Here is a 24767-nt window from a genome sequence, read left to right as displayed (position 1 = left end):
AGACCGTTCTCTCAGTCATCTTTTTTTCATTCATCGCCTCTTTCAACAACTGATACCAATTATGTTCGAATTCAAAAGGGGATTATGATCATGTTGTTGGGCTTCAAAGGTTGATGTCACTCTGTCCTCGGGGGCTAATGTGCAAACTAACCAGCTTTCAGCAATGAATAAACAAACATTTCCACATCTTCTCCTGCCAGACATTTTGCTTGGTTTCAAAAATAACATCATTTGAAATGATACTGAACAGCTTCTGCTCACCTACCAGGCTCTCCCAAAGAGACCAGCGGAGCAGAGTCTGGAGCAGGATTTGGAAGGGGGGGGGGGGGCTCAAGACAGCCCCACAGTCATGAAACTTTATTTCAGTGCCATATCCCAAAAATAGCACAGCTGAATATGATTTATTATCCTGCCAAACCACACGTTTTGAAAGTAAATACTTTCATGTGGCTCAGTTTGTTTTATTGCCAACCAAATAATTTTTGCTATAATCCAAAAATATAATAATGGGACAGAAATCTCTGTGAAAACTGCTTCCCAGAACCACCTTCCCCATGACGGTGCTCCATTTCTGAAACTACCGCTCTAACATTTATATCCACCTCAGATGGTGACCGGCCATCTAGTGAAGGCGAGGCCGGAGCTCCGGGCTCTACTGGCTGTTTTATTTATCACTCAGCTATCTGTTTCTCTTTAAACATAGATTGCATATAAAAGATGGATGTAGGCATCATTAAGACCTCACGTGGGTACTTTTGGGAGTATTTCCTGTTGTCAACTCAAGTTTTTTTCTATCCAGACGAGACCACAGTTGGACGAGAGGACAGAGACATAAAAGAGGATAAGATAAAATACAGTTTATTTATCCCAAAAGACCAGAAATTATTCACACAGCGCACAACAGTTAAAACATTGAATACACCCTATAACAAATAAAGCTTAGACACATTAAATAAGCTCAATAAAAAATAAATACAATATAGATATAATACAATAAAAAACACAATAAATATCATCAATCAAAAACACTGGTATTCCCAGTGGATGTATGTTGAGCCCAACGCACCATCTGCACCTCTGATTCCATAATTAATCATTGGCTTAATTTCTTTTTAGGATGAAAACAGCTACAGTCTGGCAGTGGACCATCTGACTGAGTGCTGTAGAGACAATGATCTGGCCCTAAACACCTCAAAAACAAAAGAGATGATTATTGACTTCAAGGGATCTGGGGTCAGGAAACAAAATCTCCCACTCCACATTCATGGTGAAATAGTGGAGACTGTAGAGAGCCTTAAGTACCTGGGAGTCACCCTCACAGTGCAGCTGACATGGTCCACTAACATCTCCCAGCTGGTCAAGAAGGCACAACAAAGACTCTTTATCCTCAGAAAGTTAAAACAAGCCAAACCTTTACAGAAAGTGTGCAGGAGTGCAGTGAAATCCATCCTGACAAATAGCAACAGTGTGGTATGCCAGCTGTGCTGCTGCAGAGAGGAAAGAGCTGCACCGAGTGGTGAGAGCATCAAAGAGCATTGTTGGGACGGAGCTCGCACATCTGGACTCCATCTCTGCCATCAGTTTGACGAAGGCAGACAGTATCAGCAAGGACAGTACACCCCGATCAGTCTCGAACAGTTCTGAACAATCAAGACAGAAACAGGAACAGTTTTTACTCTAAAATGACAACTTCCACCACACTACACACTTTACTGTAAACATGGCACTGAAATACACACTTCAATACAAACACATATAATATGTGCATAATGCTGCTGTTTCCCTCCTCTTTTGGTTGTTTTTATTCATTCTATTTACTTATTGTTTTTATAATAAAGCCTTTTTACTATGTTTATTGATAATAAATATTCATTCAATCATCCGTATGCAGTTAAAATATAAAAAAAAACTTCAAATGCTGTCTTTTTCCAAATAACCACTTGAATTCCTTTATTCTTATCTCTTTAAATTTAGCCTAAAAAAACAAGCACAGAAGCCTTCATCAGGGAACGAAAGTGGGACTCCGTGGGAGTCCATATTCACCACAGCTGCAGTTGTTTTGATGACCTCAGTGTCAGACTCAGATTATCATCCCTGTCTCCCTAAAAGTCCCAAAGCCAGATGCTGTAGCCTACAAAGTGCAGCATCATCTCTGTGAAACACACTGTACTGCATACTGTAATATAATGCATAATATAAAACCACATAATAACTATATGCAGTTTTTGTGCTAGAGAAAATGAAAATTGACAAGCAAAAAAAAAAAACTTTTGGAAAACTGATGACGGTTGACGGTTGGAAGGTCGGGTAGTCGGGTATAGTGCTGCACCAAAAGTCTCCCTGTGACTGTTTAGTTGTAAGCAGGTTGCTGCAGTCACCAGTAGTTTGCATGGAAGACGCCGACTTGTCTGCAAACACTCACTAACAGTTCAAAAGGTAGTGAAACTGAAAGGTGGTGAGAAACAAAGACCATTTATATTTAAAGTAAACATTATGCTTCTTGAAATATGTTGATTGCAGCAGTAAAGCAGGCCATTTAATCTGAAGGTTTCAGGGTTTTTGCAGGTTTTGTCTCAAGTGTTTGCAGAAAAGATGCCGTCGTCTATGCATCGTCTAACGGCATCCACTGCAACCTGCTAGAGATCAAAGTAATCGTAAGGACGTTTTTAGTGTTGCAATATTTTTGGGGTGTTTTCATCTGATGAACAACATCCAGCAATGGCTCACCAACCAGTCCAGGAGTATTCAGTACCCCACCCCTTTCCAGGCCTGCACGACTGAGGCCCAACATTCAAATTTGGGTTGGGATCAAGCACGATTTTGTCACGGCACACTGAGAGGACTCAAACTCAGAACTTACCACGATCAGTTTTACAAGATTTAACAAGGAAACTCAAGAATATTTTATGATCCCAATGGATCCGGCTGCAGACAGGCTAAATACACAAACAGTGGTTTCCAACTTTCTTTATTCAGCTTCAGCTCTGAATAAAGAAATGCCAGGGTTTTTTTTATATTTAAAATCTCTTTATCGCGTCCTCGTCAAGTCTTCCCAGCTCCCAGCAGCAGAGTCAGGGGCTGAACAGCTCTGAAAATGTGAGAAGAGAAATTCAGTCAGAGTTCACATTTTCAGTTCCTCCCCTGAGGGACCGCTTCACTAGCTTCTGTGCTCTTCATCACCTGCTGATTATCGCAGTCTGCTCAGTTCGTCACCCAAATGTCCAGAGGTCAGAAGCTAAACACACAAATGAAAGAAAAATAACTGTAATGTGAACATAAACTCTAATTTTATGACCCATGTAAACGGTAAATCACATTTACACAACTTCCTCCTCCCTGCCACTTTATCTTTCATAATATGTCCTGCATGTATCACCATCACAACACTGTGATAAACAGCATGCAGGGAATGCAAACAAACCATTAATCTCCTTCTGCCAACAGAAAAACAACCCACACCGCAAACATTTCCTAAATAACCAACTCCTGCTTATTTACACTGCACTATTAAGGCTGCGAGGATGATGCAAACAATGAGACAGCGGTGTGTTTGCTTTAAAAAGGAACTGGAAGCAAAACCGTTTATGAATATTTTACTGTGGAGAGCGGAGAGCGACAAAGAGGACGTCTGGAGTCAGCTTTTGATAGTTTTTAAACGGCCCTGTGTGTGTTTGTGCGGCGTATGAGTAAATAACTGGAAGTAGCTGCGGCACTTTGTCTCCCTCGCTCTCTCTGAATACCTGCTGCCAAAGTACACAAGAGGAAATAATAAATAGAAATGCAAAAAGAGAACATCTGGTGGGAACAGTTAAAAAAAAAAACACATGAAAAATTGTGATTATACTCAGGGAAAATATACAGGGGCCTTACAATAAACGCATGTGTTTTCCTTTGTTAAAATGCATTGGATATTTCTCTCCGAGTTATGACGCTGAAATCTGTCTCCCACACACAGAGCGAGCATTTTTTTTTTTTTTGGAAAGTGACCAATGCAGACATGAAAAGCAATCAGATGTGATTGTGTTTGTAATTGGAGAGGAGTTCTGTGTGGCTCCGTAGCAGAACATGGTTGATTGTGTTTGAATAGTTGCTGATTGACTGTAGCTCTGCTGCAGCCAAGCTGTGCACACTATGTGTCCAATAGTTTTCTTTTTCTTTTTAAAAAAAAAGGAACTTGAAAATTGCTTCGTAAACTAAGGAGTTAACCATTTATTCCCCGTGCAATCATATTGCTCCTTAGGTCACAAATTCAGCCTGACTGCTGGACTGAAATAACTCTGGTGAAGAGTCGCCACTGGAAAGAAATGTGCAAGGATGGGTTTTGTAATGAAAAATTAACAAGCTGGGTGAGGCAAAGCGCCGTGCTGTGTGGGAAATAACACAGAAGTATTCAAAAGTGCTACTCTTGTGGAGAGGTAATTATTGTCTTTCATAAAAATAATATTCTTAGAAATACGAGTCATTTTTGGGATTGTACATGCCACATTTCTGGAAGTTTCCTGAACAATAAATAATCTCACATGCAATAATATCACATAATCTCAATCAAATTGTAGCTCCACGGTTTAGCAGTCAGATTAAAAGAGTTTAGACTGGGTATGTCTGAAGACAACTACACAAAAGAGGAGTGTAAAGGCAGGTAAACACTGTGAAATTTCAGATTAAAGACAACCACGATGGAAGAATCACAGTAAAATTTCGGTCACAGTTACAGAGACACAAAGTGGGTGTTATAATAATATTGTAACCAATGAAAGCCTGGGACAAAATTATGTTGTACCAGAAATTTTGTGTGACTCACAACACTTCATCCTACATCTGCATCATCATCACATCGAGAAAGAATAAATAAAGTGGAAAAAAAGTGGAGGAATTGTAGATCTGCCTTCAAGTCCAGCAGAAACCTCTGGTGAACTCAAGCTGTCTCAATAAAAAATGAGAGCCCTCACAGACTGTATATAAAAGATGGGCAGAGCTTCCAGAGGCCTGCGCTATGAAGCACGATTGAGTCTTATCCAGATAACTTCATGGTTAGGCTACAAACCTATGCTGCAAAGCTAAGATATCTAAGATATCAGCATGTATGAAATCTGCTCTTCAGAAAAAATCATCACCATTCCTGGAAGAGCCCTCAGACCTCTGTGTGCAGGTAGTGGGAGGTTTATCAGTAATAAAGAGATTCTGAGGTGCAACTTTATTCCTTGAATTTTTCCCTGCTGATACAAACAATTTTACTAAAACTATTTTTCTATAAGCAAACATGACATCTATGCTGCTGACCTTATATCAAATTTGCACATAGACTAACCTTAGGTTTGAATTCTGTTCAAACGATCGTGGCTCAAGAGTTGGGAGTTTGCCTTGTAATCGGAAGGTTGCCGGTTTGAGTCCCGGCTTGGACAGTCTCAGTCGTTGTGTCCTTGGGCAAGACACTTCACCCGTTGCCTACTGGTGGTGGTCAGAGAGCCCAGTGGCGCCAGTGTCCGGCAGCCTCGCCTCTGTCAGTGCGTCCCAGGGTGGCTGTGGCTACAATGTAGCTGCCATCACCAGTGTGTGAATGTGTGTGTGGATGACTGGATATGTAAAGCACTTTGGGGTCCTTAGGGACTAGTAAAGCGCTATATAAATACAGGCCATTTACCATTTTACCATTTCTGTTGTTACATGTGAAACATCACTGAGGCTGTTAAATATTAATTTAATGGAATACTCAATGATAACCCATCCATTCATTTCATTAAATGATACAGTTGTAATACTGTTAACTCGTAACCAGCTTTGTGCGTCCTCTTATTCTGACCAATGTTGGGGTAAGTGAATCCAGATAACAGGAAGACTTATTTCATAGTATGGGCAAAGGTCTTAAAAGTGCAATCAATGTTGTCTTAAACATGCATTCTTAATAACAGCCAGCAGGTGGCAGCAATTCTGGTTGCAAAATAAAACAGACATTTTGTTCAATGGCTGGAAATTGTACAAAGTATCTTGTAGAGGAGATCAAAATGGCAAATGTTTCTTTCGTTGAAAGAGATCCTTCCGTTGTTTCTGACATCAGTTTCAAACAGCTCGTTCAGTTGTAACCTCACCAGTTGCTGTTTGGTTGGTTTTGGTAAAATGTTAGATAAATGGAGTGGAGACGGTTAATTTACCTCAGTAAAGAAACATAACTAAAAAATTATGCATCATAATAAAATCATATGTTCAATTTGAAATAACTTTTTTCTGAAATTAAATCCACTGAAGTCTATTTTCAGTATCCCAAAAACAATTTATGTTTATTTTTCATAGACTGTTACAAATATCTCCTTTATGGTTGTAACTGTACCCAGCAAGACAAAGGTCTGTGTTTACAGCACAGCAGGGCATCGCTGTGGTCTCCTTTCCCTTTCAGTGATGATCTGCCCTCTATCTTTTTTCTCCTCTCCCCGTTTCTGCTATTGTCTGTGTTCCCTCCATGGAGCCATGACTGTGACTGGTCTCACCTGGCTCGCTGGTTTGCACACCTGCACTCAATCTTTAATCAGTCTCCCTCTGCATTTAATCCCTCGCCCATCCATCCAATTTTGCCAGATTGCTCTGCTGGCTAAGTAGAGGTACCATGCAGGGTTGCTAGTATTTGCACTGTAATCTTTCTGGAGAGTTTAACTAAGACCAGAGCTTTTCCCTCTGGACATAACTCTGGGTTTTCTGCCTTTACTCTGACCTTCTCATGTATGCCACCAGCCACCCTGCCTCCGTTCCCTCTGCCTGCTCCCTGTCCTCACTATCTCTCTGCTTTAGTCATTTCATGTTTCTATACTTCTCTGCTTCAGTTCGCCACTCCAGACCTGTAACGTTAACAGAAATGGCCACGGTGACAGCACCCGTTAGTTGCTATGCTCCTTATTTTGAAACATCAGTGATTGTGTTTTAGACTCAGCTGTTGTTGCTGATGTTTCCATATTTGGCAGGATGGAGCAGTAACTTATCTTTTAGAGTTAGCAAGCCTGGTTAGCAACCTGCATTGTGCAACACGTGGCAAAAACAACAGATTTATTTGCACAGCCTGTACCTGTAACATTCCTAACTAAAGCAGGCACATCCCTAGCCTCAGGCTTCAACCAAACCAAATGGTTTTGTAATTTGTCAGTTGTTATGAATCAGCTACAGAGACGGATCAGGCTATTAAAAAAAATCTTAATTTCATGCCAAGAATTGGACGCTTTAATGTGGGACTCTGAGGAAATACTTAAAATGCTTTTCAAGCCACCCTCAAACTAGAGAAGCTGCAGTTGTTTGACTTCATTTTTCAGCCAAGAAGATTGCCACTTGGTTTACAAGAAAACCGATGTCATCGACCACTTTGGGGAGGTGACGGTCTAGACATCTGTGGACTTTTCTTTGAAATAACTGAAAGATAAGTAGTTTTGATTGGAGCAGGAATCTTCAGGAGGGCTCTCATCGGAGTCATATTTGGGGTCTGCCTCTTCAGCATGACACCAAAGAGGAGGTAGTCCAGTAACTGATAAAAAGACCACTGAATGGTAAATGGTCTGTATTTGTATAGCACTTTACTTGGTCCTAAGGACCCGAAAGCACTTTACACTATATACAATCATCCACACACACATTGGTGATGGAAAGCTACATTGTAGCCACAGCCGCCCTAACAGAGGCGAGGCTGCCGGACACTGACGCCACTGGGCCCTCTGACCACCACTAGTAGGCAACAGGTGAAGTGTCTTGCCCAAGGACACAACGACCGAGACTGTCCAAGCCGGGGCTCGAACCGGCAACTTTCCGATTACAAGACGAACGCCCAACTCTTGAGCCACGATCATCCCTGCACGCAGTGAAGAGCTGGTTTAAAATAAGTGAAGGACGGTATAAAGGGTTCAGTCAGGCAGCTCTGAGGGTTGTGGTAGTTCTTTCTAGATTAAGTTTTACTGGGCTTTTGAAATATTTTCATATTCTTGAGGCTAAAGTCAAAGAGACTTTATTTATCCCCAAGGGGCAATTCAGATAGATGACACCTTGCCGACCATACATACAATACACAAACATCACATTGGGGAGACAGGTCAGGCTAGGTAGCACTGGCCGGTCGACCACATGAGCAGCGACCCCGAACCGAAACCATAGAAAATGCACAGCATGAGGAAAGACGAGGAGAAAAAAAAGAACTCCCCCCAGACTGAGCTTCAGCAGGGAGATCAGTTTGAGAACAGGAAAAAACCACATCAGCACATGAATCATCACATCTCACAACATAGAAGACATAAGCTTCGAAGGCGTTTGGAGGGGTTGGGGGGGTGAGTGCAAGTATGTGTCAGTGTACATGCGTATGTGTGCGTGTTAAATTGCTGTGATGTGACACAACAGATGTGGGACATCAAAGGGAGGGTCACTGGTTTGCATCAAGCCCAGCTGCTCTCAGGAAAGACACAGACTGGCTTCCAGGGCTGAGGAACACCCAGGTGTGCTTATATGCTGAGCACATAAATGAAAATCATTTTCTATTGTGTGCAACATAAACCTGCTCACTAAATACATATAGGTAAACAATGTGTTGTTCAATGATGTTAAAACAAACCTCATGCTCGTTTTTTGCAGCAAAGTCTTCAGCTCTGACTCAGACTGGAATGCATCCAGCTCTGCTTGAAAATAGACTTGCACGGGACTGATCCTCAAACAGAACAAGACAGCAATAAAGACCTCCCCTGCAGCCTTGAATTTGATTTGTTTTGGTGCTGTTGTGGGGAAAAGTCAGCTTCATAGCATTATGTGAGTACTTTATTCTGAAGAGAGAAATCAACATCATCATCTCTGTTTTGAACTCACAAATATCAGAATGGAAGTCACGCAGGCAGACTAGACTCAATTTTCCAACCTCCAGCTCAGTGAGATTTCTTTTTTTCTGCTGACACAAGGTTTTCATTTCACAGTAAAGACATGCTTCTTGCTTCAGCTATTACCTGAGAGGTGTACCTTTTCTTCTCTTCCAGCTAAAATCCACTTTCATACCAACTTATAGCTGGTTTTAAGGACTCAATCCTATCAAAGAAACGCTATAAAAGTCCATTAGGACCAAATGCCTTTCTGTGACATTTCAGGAGGATGATTACACCTGGTAAAACAATTTAAAGCCTCAAAGGATCATTGAGCATCAAACGATTCTGGACCAGGAGTTCATTTTTCCATGCTTATGGGACTATAAGGAAAGCTTTTAAAGAACCTATCCTTCCCATGCTCCGCTGCCGAGCGGCTCTCACTTCTGAAAAAGAGAGATGATAGCTTTGAATGACCTTGACACGCTTTGCTTTGTCTCATCACCGAGCTGCAATTCCAAGCAAATCAAGCACTGCCATGCCTGAGCAAGAGAGAGAAAACAAGACCCTCAGGAATACACACACGCACATGCACACACACAATCTCCCAACCCGGTCACACCTTCTTCACTTCACCACCGTGACATTAAGATGACAGCAGCACCAAGAGGAAATGAGAAACATGAGAGTGGGAGGTCGGGTGATTAGTGCAGGTCTCACAGCCCCACCTTGTGTTCAAAGGCAGGAAGTGACACACATACAGACACATAATAGGGATGAAATAAAGATTATTCAGTTGCTGAACACATTAAAATAGAGTCCTCATAAGCAGATGGACATAAAGACAGTGGAGCTACAGTTTGCTGTAGAGAACTGGAATCAGGTTAGGCTGTGCTGGAATTGCTACACTGTTGTCACTGACGCACTGGTGCACGTGTTATGCTGCTGCAACCTGTTTTATACAATAATTCTCATTTTTGGCTCAAGAAATGGACTCATCATCCTTACAGTGCACATAAAAAATGAAATAAACATTGCAAACAATCTGAAAATAAAGAATCCCTTTCATTTTACCTCTGCTGAATCATGAGGTCTGAATGAAACTAACTAGTAACTAATCGAGGGATAACCATCCAGTTCTGTTTCTCACAAGCTGATTTGCAATTACTTGAAGGTACATATTTTATTTCACTGTTAATCAACCTATATGTAAAGTGCTTTTCAAGTTATATTTTATTATTTATTCATCAGAAAAATATTTCCAGTGGCATAAGCTTAATTTTATTTGACCACATGGCTAATTTAATGCTTCAACATGGAGACAGAAATTAAGTCAGACAGAGCAGTAAAAGCAGGACCTCGAAGAACAACTTAAGGGAAGCTAGAGGAGCTTAAACAGGGCACCGTGTATGACAATCAATGGAAATTCTGGGATTGTGGACAGAAACTAACTGGTTGTCTGCTTGATCTAATGTTCATGTTTGAAAATCCAAGACTAACAGTGCCATAAAGACCAGTTACTTAATGGATCGAGACTTCATCCGTAAAGATTTGCAACAGTATCTTTCATCTCAAAAATGGGCAATCAAAACTACCTTCATGGTTGTTCCTCTTGCAGAAAGTCGGCGCTTTCCCACAAGAACTTTCACACAGACTCACAAAATACTAGCAATAGAGAAAACAGACTTTTAAATTGGATCCACTATAAGAATACTGTGCATGTGATCAGTACAATCAATCAATAATAGCCTAATATGAAGTAACAGAAATCAATAGTGCAAATCAGCCTGTTACCAGTAATTCAGAAACACCCCAGGGTTGTTTTTTTTTAGAAATCTCTCTTTTTAAAAGCAGCATACATTAAATATATGTTGTAGTACGCCTCAGAGCCTGCATGTAAAATATGTGCAGTTCCCATTTTGCATGCTTATTAGCCACATTAGCATTCAGTTAAAAGCACCGCTATGGCTAAGTGAAGCCTCACAGAGCTGATAGTCTCTTGTTTTCTGCTGCCCGTTTCTGAAGCAGATCATATCCCAGTTTTCAAACGTGTCATTAAACAGTAAACTGTCACTTTTACAGACACGCAGCCTGAATCTCTGATTGAATGCTGATTGCAGAACAGAGAAGAAGATCACGATGAAGCAGCAGAACGACACAACAGATGAATCCTGCTTGTTGGCATGAAAAATATTAAAGGCAGTCAACTGACATGGAGCAGATTAGCGTTTAGATGAATAATGAGAACGTACGGAGCTGGTAGATGGGCATATTCAGCATTGATGGTATGATTTCTCTCTCTCTCTCTGCACTATAAAAGACGTGGCTACTAGCTGAGCTCACGTAGGCTGAACCAGCATTAATCTCATAATTTAATATTCAGTCTAAGCACAGCTCTCAGAAAAGGGGAATGAGAAGAAAAGCAGCTTGGCCTAAGGGGGACGGTGTGATTCCGAAATGTTGACAGTGGCCTCTTGCCATCAAAACCACTGAATCTTATCAGTTTTACAGACTTGTTTTTTGATTGTCGACTTATTTCTGCAGATGAATGCAGATTATTACAGATGGATTTCGTTCCCCCTCTGTTCCTCCACCCCCGTGCCTTTTTCGCTCACAGCAACATCTGTGACAAATATAAAGAATACAATGAAAACCCACTTAAGCTCACTTAACACTCATGCATCCAATCTGCAGGAGGGTCCGATAACAAGGCTCTGCCACAGGACTTGCAGCCTACTGCTTCTGGATTGGAGCACGAGGGGTGAACGAGGGAAGCTAGTGAACATGCAGGACCAGGTTTTGGATTGTTCTAGGGGTTAAACTTTATCCACTGGATTTCCATCACAAAAGCCTCCTCAGCAGTGAGCAGACGTGACCTTGGGGCCTGCCAGGGACAAACTGAGGAAGTGAATTCAATGAAGCGTCCTCCATTCACGTGTAGGCCTAATAGGTCGCTGTCTATCACACCAAGTACCCGACCCTAGGCACACCTCCTCCTCTTACACTGGTCAGAGTCCCTTTATTATGCTGATCTAATGACTGTGGAGGGTAATCCCAAGGACCTTCATTTGAATCAGGGTGATGTGTTACGCACTCAGCCAGATTTGAACTGACACTGGGCCCCATACCTGCCAACTTGGGTGAGCGTTAAAGTCAGCCGTTGCAGTACCAAAACAAATTTATCCTTCTACAATTTGTGCATTCGTTTATTCTGATCTCATAGTAAAATCTCTTGATGCAAAAAAACAAATACCTGCACACAAAGAAAGCAGTGGTAGAACGTGTGCTGCAGAGATATGATATTGCTGGAAGGATCTGTCTTGTTTGAACAGTAATAGAAAATATCTCAGTGAGTCCAGTTTGACAACAAAATACAAATTATTTATAGAAATATTTGTCTTGATACTAACCCTAATGATTTAGTTTCAAGAATATCGACTTCACCAGCTCACTTCTGTGATCCCTATAACTTTCTTATCATGATAAATAGCCGACTGTATGGTTACACTTTTAGCTACACTTCGCACTTTTGCTCTGGAAAGCTCCTGCCCTTCCCCTTCCTCATGGTCGGGGATTCCTGGAACTCAAGATTGGGGTTATCGAATTTTTAATACACAATTATCATGGGCAAAAGAATCTCTAATAATGATATTATTGTCATAGCTATAGCAGGAATGCGTAGTTGTAATACTCCGTATTGTGACCAAAATCACAAGAACTAATTTTGGAGAATAATCCAGTACGATCATAGAGTGCATATATTTAATTAACGTAGAACAACAATTCTGAAGTCTTGAACTTCACTGTCATCATTGTGGGGGTTTTTTTTCCTTTTTTGGACCATAGTTGTATTAGTGGAGACAAGACATTAAACATATTGCTAAGCTGGGCGAGCAAGAAAACAGGCTAAACAGAACAAACTTAAAACTATCAGACAGATGGAACAACTGCCACCTATGTGTAAACCTTTAAATGTTTTTTGCCTTTTAATACACTGAAGAAGACCAGACAGAACCTGCCTGTCACTCGAATTGATCACATCTCTAATAATGCAAAACTTTAACCCTTAATACAAATTAGAGGAGTTATACACATTAAAAGAATACGCAAAGTAGAACAGCCATGAATGAGGTATCAGCCACAGGAATTAAAACGCCTTTATTTCTTCTGTAAAGTTGGGTACTTTAATATGGGAGTATATAGCCGACCTCAAGTGGCCACTTAAGGAACTGCAGTTTTTTTTTACATTTGCACACTGTGGTTTTGAATTTTATTACTTATAACTCATTTTACTGAGAAGGTGCCAAACAACCAGAAATGATACCAAAAAATAAAAAGAAACAAATATTTTTTTCCATAACTGAGTCACAGTGTAGACCTTTTATTTCCTGCTTTAAGGGAGTAGAATATGTGTTTCACAGTTACATGTTCAACAAATAGACAAAGTGCTAAAGACGAAACTACTATTAACCACTCTGGTGTTTTGGAGAGGGGAAAAGACGGTACTGGATGCGATGTTTGCCATTACCATGATTGCTGACATGGTCAAAATAAATTGATGAGATTTAAATTTGTGACGTACAACCTGTTTACCTTTTGGTATTCAGTCAAATACATCGCTAACTTTATTCATTGTGTGCTCATTTTTGGCTCTTGAAGTGCAGGGAAAATAAAAGTATTTGAAATTCTGGTGAAGATTAACCACAATGCACAAAAAATATAAAAAATGTACAAGTTTTTACAAGTTATGAACATCTTTCAGTTTGTAAACGATCATCAGTGCTGCTGTACCACAAGGTCATTGGTCTAAGTGAAGGTGTTGATCCGATTTACTCATTAAGTAAAAACAAAACTGTTTTTATTTCAGATTTATATTTTTCACTCATGAGAATTTATAACTCAGAGAGCTGCTGAGAGAGATGCAGACTCCCAGTCTTCTTTAATTAATGCTCAGCACAGTGAACTTCATAAATAAGTATTTTCTCAGACTTGGAGCCAACCCTCTTCAGCCCAGCAGACGATTTGGTGTGTCCCTGCCTGCAAACTCGTGTGAGATTATTCAAACCCAGAGCACAATTTTTAATTCTAGCCTAGATCCCAGAGTTTCCCAGGACACCAAATATGTTAAAGTGAATTACAGGGTAGTGCAGTGAAAACAGTGCAGCAGAAGCCTAAAAAGAATCCACGTAATGAAATGCTGCAGTCATAAAAATATTCCCTCAAATTACACAGAAGTTTAATACAGCTTCATTAAATGATGCAAAATCTAAATATATATATATATATATATATATATATATATATATATATGTGTGTGTGTGTGCTGTTTTCTAACTGTGGAGAGTGTTTTTCTTTTTTCAAGTCAAAGAGACATGGGAATAAAAGATGCAATAAAGCCTAATGTGTTGCCTTACCAACAAGGTTACAGCCTCAGGGCTCCAGCTCCCCCGGGCCCCATATTCACTCTGTGTCAGTCGCTTTATGAAAAATGCACCATTATATTCCATAAACCAACTGACCATTAAATTATAGTGTCAGCTCAAATGATAAAGCTCTCTGATAAGGCATCTTCATTTCCACACAGCCATTTTACCTTTGCTCTGATGTGCACGTTGCATATTCCCAAATGAATTTATGTTTCAACAAATTACCATAAATAGCGGGTAATCAGGGACTGCAAAGAAACTGTTCGCCCCGGGGCCCCTTTTCAGGGTTCATGTTTATGGGTCAAACAAATGAGTCATTCTCTGGTTTAAAAAAAAAAATCGGAGCTTAAGCAAATAAAACGCTGTTTTTTTTTGTCCTTCCCTACAAGCAAAGAATGTAAAGCATCTACACAGTGTGATTTTTATGAGGATTGGAGACAAACTGGTGTAAGAAGTCGATTTAAACGTCCTCTTTAAGATCCTTTAAAGCAACAGGAAGCCATCAACACCATAAAAACACTCCAGAGAAAGTTGCAAACACAGGCAGAATGTTTGGTGCTGGCAGTAAATTCAAAATAATCACTTTTCTTTGTTTTGTCCATCATCTCAGTACAGTTATGGTTAAATGCAGGCTTCCATGATTAGTAAACCATTTAATTTATTTATATTTCATACAGCTTCCCAAGTTGTTGAATTTGATCCTACATGGAAAATCTAATATTTTTATAATAATGGATTGCATTTACATAGCGCTTTTCGGGACCCCTCAAAACGCTTTACAATACCACTATTCATTCACTCTCACATTCACACACTGGTGAAGGCAAGCTACAGTTGTAGCCACAACTGTCCTGGGGCAGGCTGATAGAGCCGAGGCTGCCATATTGCACCATCGGCCCCTCCGGCCAACACCAGTAGGCGGTAGGTGAAGTGTCTTGCCCAAGGACACAACGACCGAGACTGTCTGAGCCGGGGCTCGAACCGGCAACCTTCCGATTACAAGACGAACTGCCAACTCTTGAGCCACGATCGTTCCTTCCTTGTAAAAGTTCATATTCTAGTTTGTTTAATTATTGCACACCTTTTACAACCGAATAATATAAAAGCTATTATGCCAGTACACACCTTCAGTGCACGTGGCAAATTCTCAGGCTATACATTTTCCAGTGAAAGTAAACAATCTGAATCTGATAAATCTCTGTGTAAACAAAACATGAAAAGCCTGCTGCAATCACAGACTGAGCCTTTACGTGTTTTATTGATTCTTGAACAGTCATCCCACGGGGATATGAGTCTGCAAAGCATATTGGATAAATCATGATTTATTATTTTTCTGCATGTGAAGAAATGCTGCCAAAATATGCATAAATGTAATTAACTGACATTTCACTCAGTGAGTTCCCATCAGGCACTGGTTATCAAACAATTTATTTCTCGTAGTTTACGACCGAGCTTGCCCTCAGGCGTGCCCACAGATCACTGTGGATTGACTCTTGGGGAGGCAGAAGAAAAGAACAGTGCTTCCAAGTAAGCCATTACCTCTGCCTATGGGGTTATTAATCCACACAATAAAGGTTTTAGCTCTCAGCAACCCAGAGAGAGAGTTACAGTGATTATGGCCAAACCAAACAACTTTACAGCAGTGAGAATGAGGCTGAGTTTAAGTACTGCCTGCTATGTGCTAAATATTCCTTAAAGAGATTAAGACCTTTGTTCATATCATATTCATATCAACTGTCTAACTCGAAGTTGCACATATTATTAAATCAATAAGTAATATAAAATACACCATGCTGAAATAGGTCATTCTACACAGTGTGTGCTATAATTGTATAGTAAGTTTGCATTTATATGCACTGTGTCGTTACTGCCGTCAATTAAATCTCATAAAACACCTGCATATAAAATGTCACTCAATTGAAAAGGAAAGAAAATTGTCACCTTTTGTTTTCTTATTATGTCCTCTAATAAGGCTATCGCTACTGATGAATTAATCGTTAATAAGCACTTACTTTCTAAAGCTGGTTTAAAACGACATCTGTCTTCCAGATTTTATAAGCATGTGTTTGTGTTCAATTTGAAAAATAGTAGAATGCTGTAATATAAATATAATGGCTTTTAGAGCAGAATATTTCTCTCTAAATTGTTGCATATAAACTGGTATTACATGAAAATACTAGTGCAAGTTCAGGCATTAAAGACTCTTTAGAAATGTAAGTTTGACTTTCATTTCCAGCGATCACTTTTCTTACATAAGGCACCGCATTCTCCGGGTTTACCTTTTATCCTCTATGAAACTATATAATAGTACTTTACTACAGACAACGTTTATGTTCACTCACCCTAACACATGGACGACTTAATCTGACTTGGCAGTCATATGGTTGCAGTTACCTTGCTTAAGCTGTTTTGTGTTAAGCATAATGAGAGCCATCAAACTCCGGTAAATGCGAGACACTCCTCAAAGACCCTCCGCTGAGGACTTTTCAAATGTGCCACGGTAACAATTACATGTAAATCAGACCAGCAGGCTGGAATTTTAAAAAGTTGAAACAAAAGAGATGGATGAGAGCAGATGAAACTTTAATGGATGTTGGGAAGGAGTTTGGTTATTTTAGCAGCATTTGAGCCAGAAAGAAGAAAAGATGTTAAATCAGATAAATAACTAAACCTGATGAAGTAAGGCAAATATTTTTCTTATGATTTTCTGTTCCTACTTCATTTCAAGCTTTAATCCAGTTTTTAAAAGGTGATTTAATATCCTTTTAGTTATTTTCTGTAATTTGCGTACAGATACTATTACAATGGCTGTCTGTGAAGGTTCTCAGTCATCCAGGTCGTCGTAGTCTAAAGAGCCTCGAAAGAAAAGCGTTTGAACTTCTTTAAGTTGCTTAAAGACGTTTCACCTCTCATCCGAGAAGCTTCTTCAGTTCTAGGATCAAATGGCGCAGAGTCTCAGATTTAAGCCCTGTGGGAGGGTCCCCCTAAGAGGGACAATGGACCCCCTAATGATCCTCTACAAAATCACATGAGCCAAGGTGTGAAAACAGGTCACAATCAGCCAGGGTTTCGGGTGAGCTCATTGTGAAACCTGGCCCCACCCTATCATGTGATTTTGTGAGATCAGATGGCCCAGGATGTGAGTGGGCGTTAAGGCGTCTGGGAAGGGACCTCAAAACTGGATTATAGATGGCAGACAGTTGGTGTCGTAAACCACCGCCTCTGTTCAAAGATGGCCGTTCACAGAGAGTGGACTCTTTCAAACCGTCTGTTTATTACAATGGTTGGTACTCATATTAAACACGGATACAGTTTTAAATAATGAGGTCAGAGTATGTACAAGTAATCCCCGTGAGACTGCTTTAAAAAACTCAGTTTCAGACAGTTTTTTTCTGCACTTGACTCTTTATAGATATTTCTAACTGGGTCATCTTCCCACTAAAAGCCTCAGTCATATAGACCTAGAGACCAGTCCACCACACCCTGGCAACATTCAGCCACTTGGGGGAAAAAAATCTGTATTCCCCAACCAAGTTCCGAGCAGTTGCTGGATGCTGCTGGCTATATGTAAATAAAATCAATCACAAAGGGGATGAGAAAAAATAATAATTACATAAGTATAAGAAATAACAATCATACCAGCAGTGTAAGGATTCACAAATGCCAGCAAACTCTTGGAGATTTCTGAAACTATCGTAACGGATTTGAGGGGATGTGGAAAAATATGTTTACACCTGAAAAAAACACGACCACAACAAAGACTGAGGAGGGAAGAAAGTGCCAGTATTTTATTTGTTTCTGTCGTTTGGCCGGTGTATAAAACGCTGGGACACGACCACATGGTAATTGCCTATGCTGTGCCAGCACAGCATAGGCATAAGTGCTGGCCACAACATCAGCCACCTACATAGGTTACATCCTAGACTCCACAAAGATCTCCCACAGAAGCCTAAATCAGGCATTTAGCCTGGCTTTAGCAATACATTTCACAGCAACTGCCAATAACCTCTAGAAATCCCCTTTTAACCTGTCAGGGAATACTAACTTTTTCCCCATGAGCAGTGGTTACCAGGTGGTTGCCAAGAGGTCTGTAGACCTGTGTGGCCCGAATGCTGCTCAAACCCTCTGCTTATGTGGGACAGACAATTAAGAGAAAATTGGTTTAAAAGGTGAGGTAGAACTGCTTGTGTAAAACAGAAGATGAGCAGGGATGAGAGTGCATGAATAAAAATGTGGAAATATTCATACGAGGTCCCTTTTAATAACTTAATGTTCCAATGAAACTACTATTTTACCCCAGCCTTCAGCACAAGCAGTGTGTAAGTGCCTTAATGCAGCCATAAAATTCTTTAATCATGCTTCAGCTGCTAAGCTGAGGGTTTTACCATGTGTGGCTATAACAAGCAGTTAACACTATCTAGTAGCACCAAAGCTGTGATTTTAATAATGATAAATATGCCCGCTAATTCAGTAGTCAATTATTGTGTGGAGGTGTGTTCATATTTACACTATGAGACGCAGATCTTGTGAAGACTGCAATTATCTACCATCTATATGGAATTAAGGCTATTTAAAGATGGCAAATAGCAAGAGTAGTGTCTGCAAAATGAATTCATTCTTATTTTATCTGACCAGTTGGCAGTTATTTAACCTGAAGTGAAATGGGGATTGGAACTGCTGTTTGAGACTGAAGAAGTGCTTTAGTGCTTCACGGATGCTCAGCTGTGTGGATGGGAGAGTTTGCACGGTTTCACAGCGAGTGCACCACACTTACTTTCAATATTTCATGAAAGTGCTGCACGAGCACAGTGTTGTTTGAACGGAGTGAATCACTGAACAAAGTATTTAATTCATGCATTGACTTTTCCACTACAGTTAAAACATCACAGAGCTATTTCTTTGGGGTGTGGTTGTTCAGCTCAGCAGCGTTGGGTTTAGTCGATATTATCGTGCTGCCTGATGCAGAGCCTCGGGTCCTGTCCGCATTTGTTTCACCAAAAACGGTGATGTCACAGCTCCAGATATTGATGGATATCACGGGTTAATGGAGTGCAATGAGAGTGTCACAAAGAACTCTATCCAAAAAGATGCCACTAAATGTCATCCGCCACCACCGGAGTCAGTGCGTGGTTAAATTTAGGTGGGTGAAAGCTTCATGTAAGCGATTCCCCGTGGCTACGTCGTGATTCACACGCTGCCTCAAAATGATGCTTTTTTTGGTTGATTTTCCAACTTCTTGCAACAGCTGTGAGGGCGATAATTCCAGCGTTACACGGGCACTGTGAGGAAATTAATTTCTCCACAGCCTATAAAAAGAATGAAAAATCACCTCTCTGTTTCAGTTACTTATCTTAAGGCGATACTGTACCAGCTGGAGTCTAATGAGCACGGTCACGCTGTAATTTTGGAAGTTCACACTGACCATTCACAGCCCAGCTTTTTGTACAAATTAAATTTGAATTCCCTCTTTTTTCCCCTTCAGTTTGTGTTTATAAGACACACAACATTTCAGGCTGCACTGACAATCATTCGGGCAGTGGGGCTCTTTTAAATTAACGCTTCTCACAGTTTCTTGTAGACAGACTCACAACAATGAGAGACCCACAGCAATATTTGTTAAACATGAAACAAACTTGTTGCTCTTACATTGTCCTCTCTGACTCCAGTGAAGCGTAATCTGCCTTTTGTGCAGACTCTGTTTGTGTGATTCCTTCACTGTGCTGCGGTGACTGATGGATGCTTGTACACAGACTAAGAAAGAGCGAGAGAGACCTCTCAGCTGAAATGCGAACAGGGAAAAAGCATCTTGGACAAAGGTCTTAATCTCTTTGGAAATTAGACAGTTATTATGTATGTTGCAGGCCAACGAGGCCTACTTTGACTTTGCTGTGTGGGCGTGTTGTGTTGCTGTCTTCCCAGCCTTAGGTGCCACCCATTTTCCTGTATAACCAGGAAATGTCTTAGTAATTAACCCTGAGAGTGCTTAATCTATGTGTTTATTCTTGCTTGAGGGAGAGTGCGCGTTAATTCTCATCATTGTTTCCCAGTTTTATTTCAGCATTTTTGCTCTGTTTTTTTTTTTTTGTTGGAAACAGGTGCTCGGCTGTCCCTTTAAGCTAAATTATCAATTAAACCCTTTTTTAACTCCCTGCCTCCTTTTCCTCGTATACGTTTATTGTTCCTTCTCCACATCTGAAGCGTGGACTCTCTGGAGAGCGTAACAAATGAACACTCATCTGGGATTCAGACCCAGGACTTCTTAAACGTGTTATTTTTGCTTAGTTTTCTAGTAAGCTAAACAATTCACAAGGACTACCAAAGTAATGCATAGTCATAAACATGTGCATAGCTATCTGTTATCGCAACTGCACACGTTTAAACGTGTGCTGGCTTGCAAGTGACACGTCAGTCCTGTTAGGTCCAACATTTAAAGATTTCTGTTTCTGCTGTTTTACAGAAATTGACCAGGGTACTCAATCAGACATGCAGCAAACATAGAACAGAGGAACAGAGATGTTTCTGGATTAATGGAGAGGAGTGCACATTTGAAAGCAGCTTTAGACAAAAGATGTGACATTTACTGATGTAAGTGGGTCTCTTCTCTTCTCACGGAGGGGGGGTATGTGTGTTAGATCTTTGGGTACAGCATTTGTAACTCTTTAATCTCAAATACCCACTTACTATCTATTTGGATATGCAATTTCATTGTGGAAATCACCATTGAATCATGTAGTTGAAAGCTCCATTAAAAATGCTGGTAGGTGAATGTATGAGCTCAGATTTTGTTGTTACGCTTCAATTCTCTTCTTTTTTTCGTCTTCGCTGTCTTTTGCATGTGCCCCTGCTGCTTATGTAAAATCATGATTTTCACATCAATTGGCACAGAGCAGGGCGAATCTGTTATTGTTTGCTTGCATGCATCTTCAAAGCCACAGATTTCCACTCTTAGTTGGATGTGAAAGCACAGTCACGGCTCTGTGTTCAAGCTGAAGCCCAATGTCCCCTCTAAGCTCTAAGCGCTGAATGTTCACAGACTTCAACTGACGTCACCGCTGCTGTCGTGCCACGATCGGTGATGAAACACCAGTTTGCCAGGCTTGAGATTCAATTCGTCACGTTAATTTATTAGGAATTTGACATTCAAAAGCAGATCTTTTTCACTTGAAGGTTTCTGCAAAGTATTCCAATCAGTACTCGTGCTTTTAGACTGTGATTAAAAGAAAAATAACAGGCAAACTTGATGCATAAGAGCACTGGATCAGACTGTGCTAACAGGACTACACCATGCACTCAAAAGGTTTACTTTACTTTATTGTTTACTTCCCATATTCCTCTGTTTTCTGGCTCTTACCCAGGTCGAGGTTGCAGGGGCATGCTCTAACCACCTCGCCTACGAGGCGTCAAGGAGGCATCCTGGTCAGAACCCTGCACCACCTCAACAGGTGGATGACAAGCTCCTAACCCAGACACCCTTTTGAGGAACCTCATTTCTGTTGATCGTATCAGCGATCAACAGAAATGAGCTGTCACTTCCCACAGCTCATGGCCATAACACAGGAATGTAGATCGACCAGTAAATCTGCCTGCCTTCATGCTTACTTCTCTCTTTACCACAGACTGGTGCAGCATCCCCATCACTCCAATTCATCCATCAATCTGTGGCTCCACTCTCCCCCCACTCATGAATAAGAACCGAGAAACTTGAACTTCTCCACTTGAGACCCCAAATGATTCCCAAACCAAGAGTGGGCCCTCCACAGTTTCAAGAACCATAGCCTCAAACTTTTCATCCCAGCCATTTAACACTTAGCTGCAAACCACCACCATGAAAGCTGGAGGTTTTCACTCAATGAGGCCAACAGGATCTGCAAAAAGCAGAGACGATGATCCTGAGACCACAGACATGCCACCCCCCATCTCTTGGATTCACCTAGAAATTCCTGTCATAAAAGCAATGAACAGAATTGGTAACTAAGGGCAGCAGTAGCGGTTTCTCCCAGAACAAGTCTGACTCGTGTAAGCTGCTGTGTGACTGAGAATCTTATAGCTGTGTCTAAACACATCAGATTTCTTCAGTGTAAATTTGTGTGGTCACTGGTTGATGACTCGGTTCACGTAAATAAAACCACACGCATGCATGCTGCAGGCTGTTTTACTGAACCAGATAATCCCGTTCGGTGCAAGGCTCATTCAAACCACCATTATGAAACACCTCTCAGTTCTAAAAACAGCAATATCATAAGATTAGTAACACATGTTTTTATTTAACATCAAAACTTCCTCTGTGTGGACTCACACAGTCATCACTGTACAGCGCTAGAGTGCTGTGGGCTACGCATTCTCTCAAGCAGACTAAATGGAAAGCGTATATAAAGGGACAAAAAATTCAATCAGAAAGACCTCGACTACATACTGGTTTCACAGTGGGACGGCGCCGTCCTCTCACACGTGCATGTATCAAAGCCTGTGAGCGCGTAAAGGGAGAGCACTGGAAACAGGCCTCTCAGCCACCGTTACAGCAATCCCTCATTCTGACTGAAACATGTTTACACAGAGTTAACAATGCGAAAGATCGAAACGTCAAACAAAGAGTTTCCATAAAATGTTGTGTAATAATGAACACCTGTCAACTGTGGCTTTCATTTCCACAACATATTAAAATGTGAGGTGCAATTGGATTTTCTTCCACTGCATGGTTTAAAAATAGGTATGTATTTCAGAGGAATGACTGCTTTCAGCAGAGGCAAAACTATCACATCTTCCTAAAGATGAATATATCTGAGTTTTGCACTTAATGATAAAGAAATTCACATCAGCCAAAGCCTATTTTTCAAGACATTTAAATGTGTATGGATTAAAAACAAACCGTCCCCTTTCTGTCCTAAGCGCCACTAAACAGGGAAGTGTATATTTATGCAACTAATTACATTTAAATGTATTTATATAGTGCCAGTTCACAACAACAGGAGTCATTTGTAAGGTAAAGACCCCATGTGCACACAGGCTGTGACTGTAAGCAGCTGCAAACATCCTACAGTGGAGGCTGCAGGACGACAGGACTGTAAGTTGGACGGGTGAGATGCTCAATAATAAATAAATAGACATGTTTTAGCTATTTATTTACTTATTTGTAAATCTCCAGCAAAAAAAGGGAAAAGTATCCATGTGAATGTCAATAACTGGTGATTTTCCACAGATGGGAGGTGGGGGAAATACATACTGTGTAAAAAAGGTCTGAACTATTAATTATGGTCAATGCCACGAATCCTAGCTTAAGTTACAACATCCTGACAAACTGTAGGGTTTTTTTTTTTAGTTTGTTTGGGGGGGTTTGTCCTGAGGAGCCAAAACCCCTGTAGCTTTAAACTGAGTTATCAATGTCCACCATTTCTGAACTACTTTACACTCATAAAAGTGTTGATTATACCAAACAAATGTATAATAAATACTCTGTGTGTGCACAGAGTTGCAGGAGTTGGGGCTTTAAGCTGTGTGCAATTCAATAGGGTAGAGTAGGAAAAATATAAAGGAAAAACATTTCCTGCACACACGGGGCTCGTAATTTGTGGCTCCGCTCCTGAACACACTCAGTAAAATCTGATAAAGACATTTTATATGTTCCTTTACAACATACTGAAACCTTATTCAGATTTTCCCCCCAGAGACACCAAAACATGTTCCCTACTGCAGCTTTAAATCCAGCTTTATTGTGATACACACGATTTCAAACCAACTTTGCAGTCTTACAAGTGTCTACCAGAATAAGCAAACACATCATGCGCTACAATGTGTGTACATATGCTGCAATTGGGGTTAAATACCCGTGAGCTGTGTACATTGCAATAGGGTGGAGTTGGGAGGGGAGGTAGTGGGGCTGCGGGGTATTTCTTGCACACATGGGGCTCATAATTTCTGGCTACGCTCCTGCACAGGCTGATAAAGACATTTTATATGGTGACTTATTGTTACACGACTAACGTATTTTATTCCTCGTATTAAAAAAAGAAAAAACTTACTCATTAGGCCCTTTACTGCTTTGGCCTCGCGTAGGCTACTTCTCTCACCAATGCGGCGCACGTGCACGAGCGGTGTGCGCAGACCGGGAGCGCGCGCGGAGGCGGTCCGGGGCTTCCTCAGTTTTCTGTAATCGCTTTTCTGCTGCTGCTACCTCCAGTTAAATAGCAAGGACACGGGAGCGAGCAGGCGGCCGTGAGAGGATATACTTTTTTCGGTACCTTGGGATTACGACGCGGAATTGCAGCATCGACGGCCAGCTGTCAGGTAAGGTCGACACACGCGTTCAGCCGCCGTAGATCCGCGAAAAGTAACTAAATGTCCCGTAAAAAGTGTCGTTTTCCAGTGAAGAAGAAGGGAGGAGGAGGAGGAAAAGAAGGGGGAGGTGGTGGTGGTGGTGGATGTGTGGGACGAGCCTCCCTTTGTGCCGAGGCAGGGTCACTGCTCTTCACCGCACAATGTGGACACTCCAGAAACGGCGAGGAGCCACACGTTTACCCCCCGCACCGCCACCGCACAC

General features: G+C 41.0%; 1 protein-coding gene and 1 long non-coding RNA gene across 2 annotated transcripts in view; one reads left to right on the top strand and one right to left on the bottom strand.

Annotated features, from left to right (window-relative positions):
- Positions 1–1981: 1981 nt before the first annotated feature.
- LOC143421124 (uncharacterized) lies at positions 1982–24366 on the bottom strand. Its single transcript, XR_013100883.1, has 3 exons — positions 24250–24366; positions 3181–3235; positions 1982–3088 (listed from the first exon to the last, which is right to left on the bottom strand). It is a non-coding gene; the product is annotated as an uncharacterized LOC143421124 (long non-coding RNA).
- Positions 24364–24767, top strand: part of ube2e2 (ubiquitin-conjugating enzyme E2E 2) — a 36002-nt gene continuing 35598 nt past the window's right edge. The window contains exon 1 of the mRNA XM_004568523.5: positions 24364–24514. The gene's annotated coding sequence lies outside the window, so the exon portion shown is untranslated. The remainder of the gene's footprint in view (positions 24515–24767) is intronic.

Source organism: Maylandia zebra, linkage group LG11, assembly GCF_041146795.1.
Source record: "Maylandia zebra isolate NMK-2024a linkage group LG11, Mzebra_GT3a, whole genome shotgun sequence".
Lineage (NCBI taxonomy): Eukaryota > Metazoa > Chordata > Actinopteri > Cichliformes > Cichlidae > Maylandia > Maylandia zebra.
The sequence above is the reverse complement of the archived record's forward strand: the minus strand, read 5'-3'. Positions and strand labels throughout refer to the sequence as shown.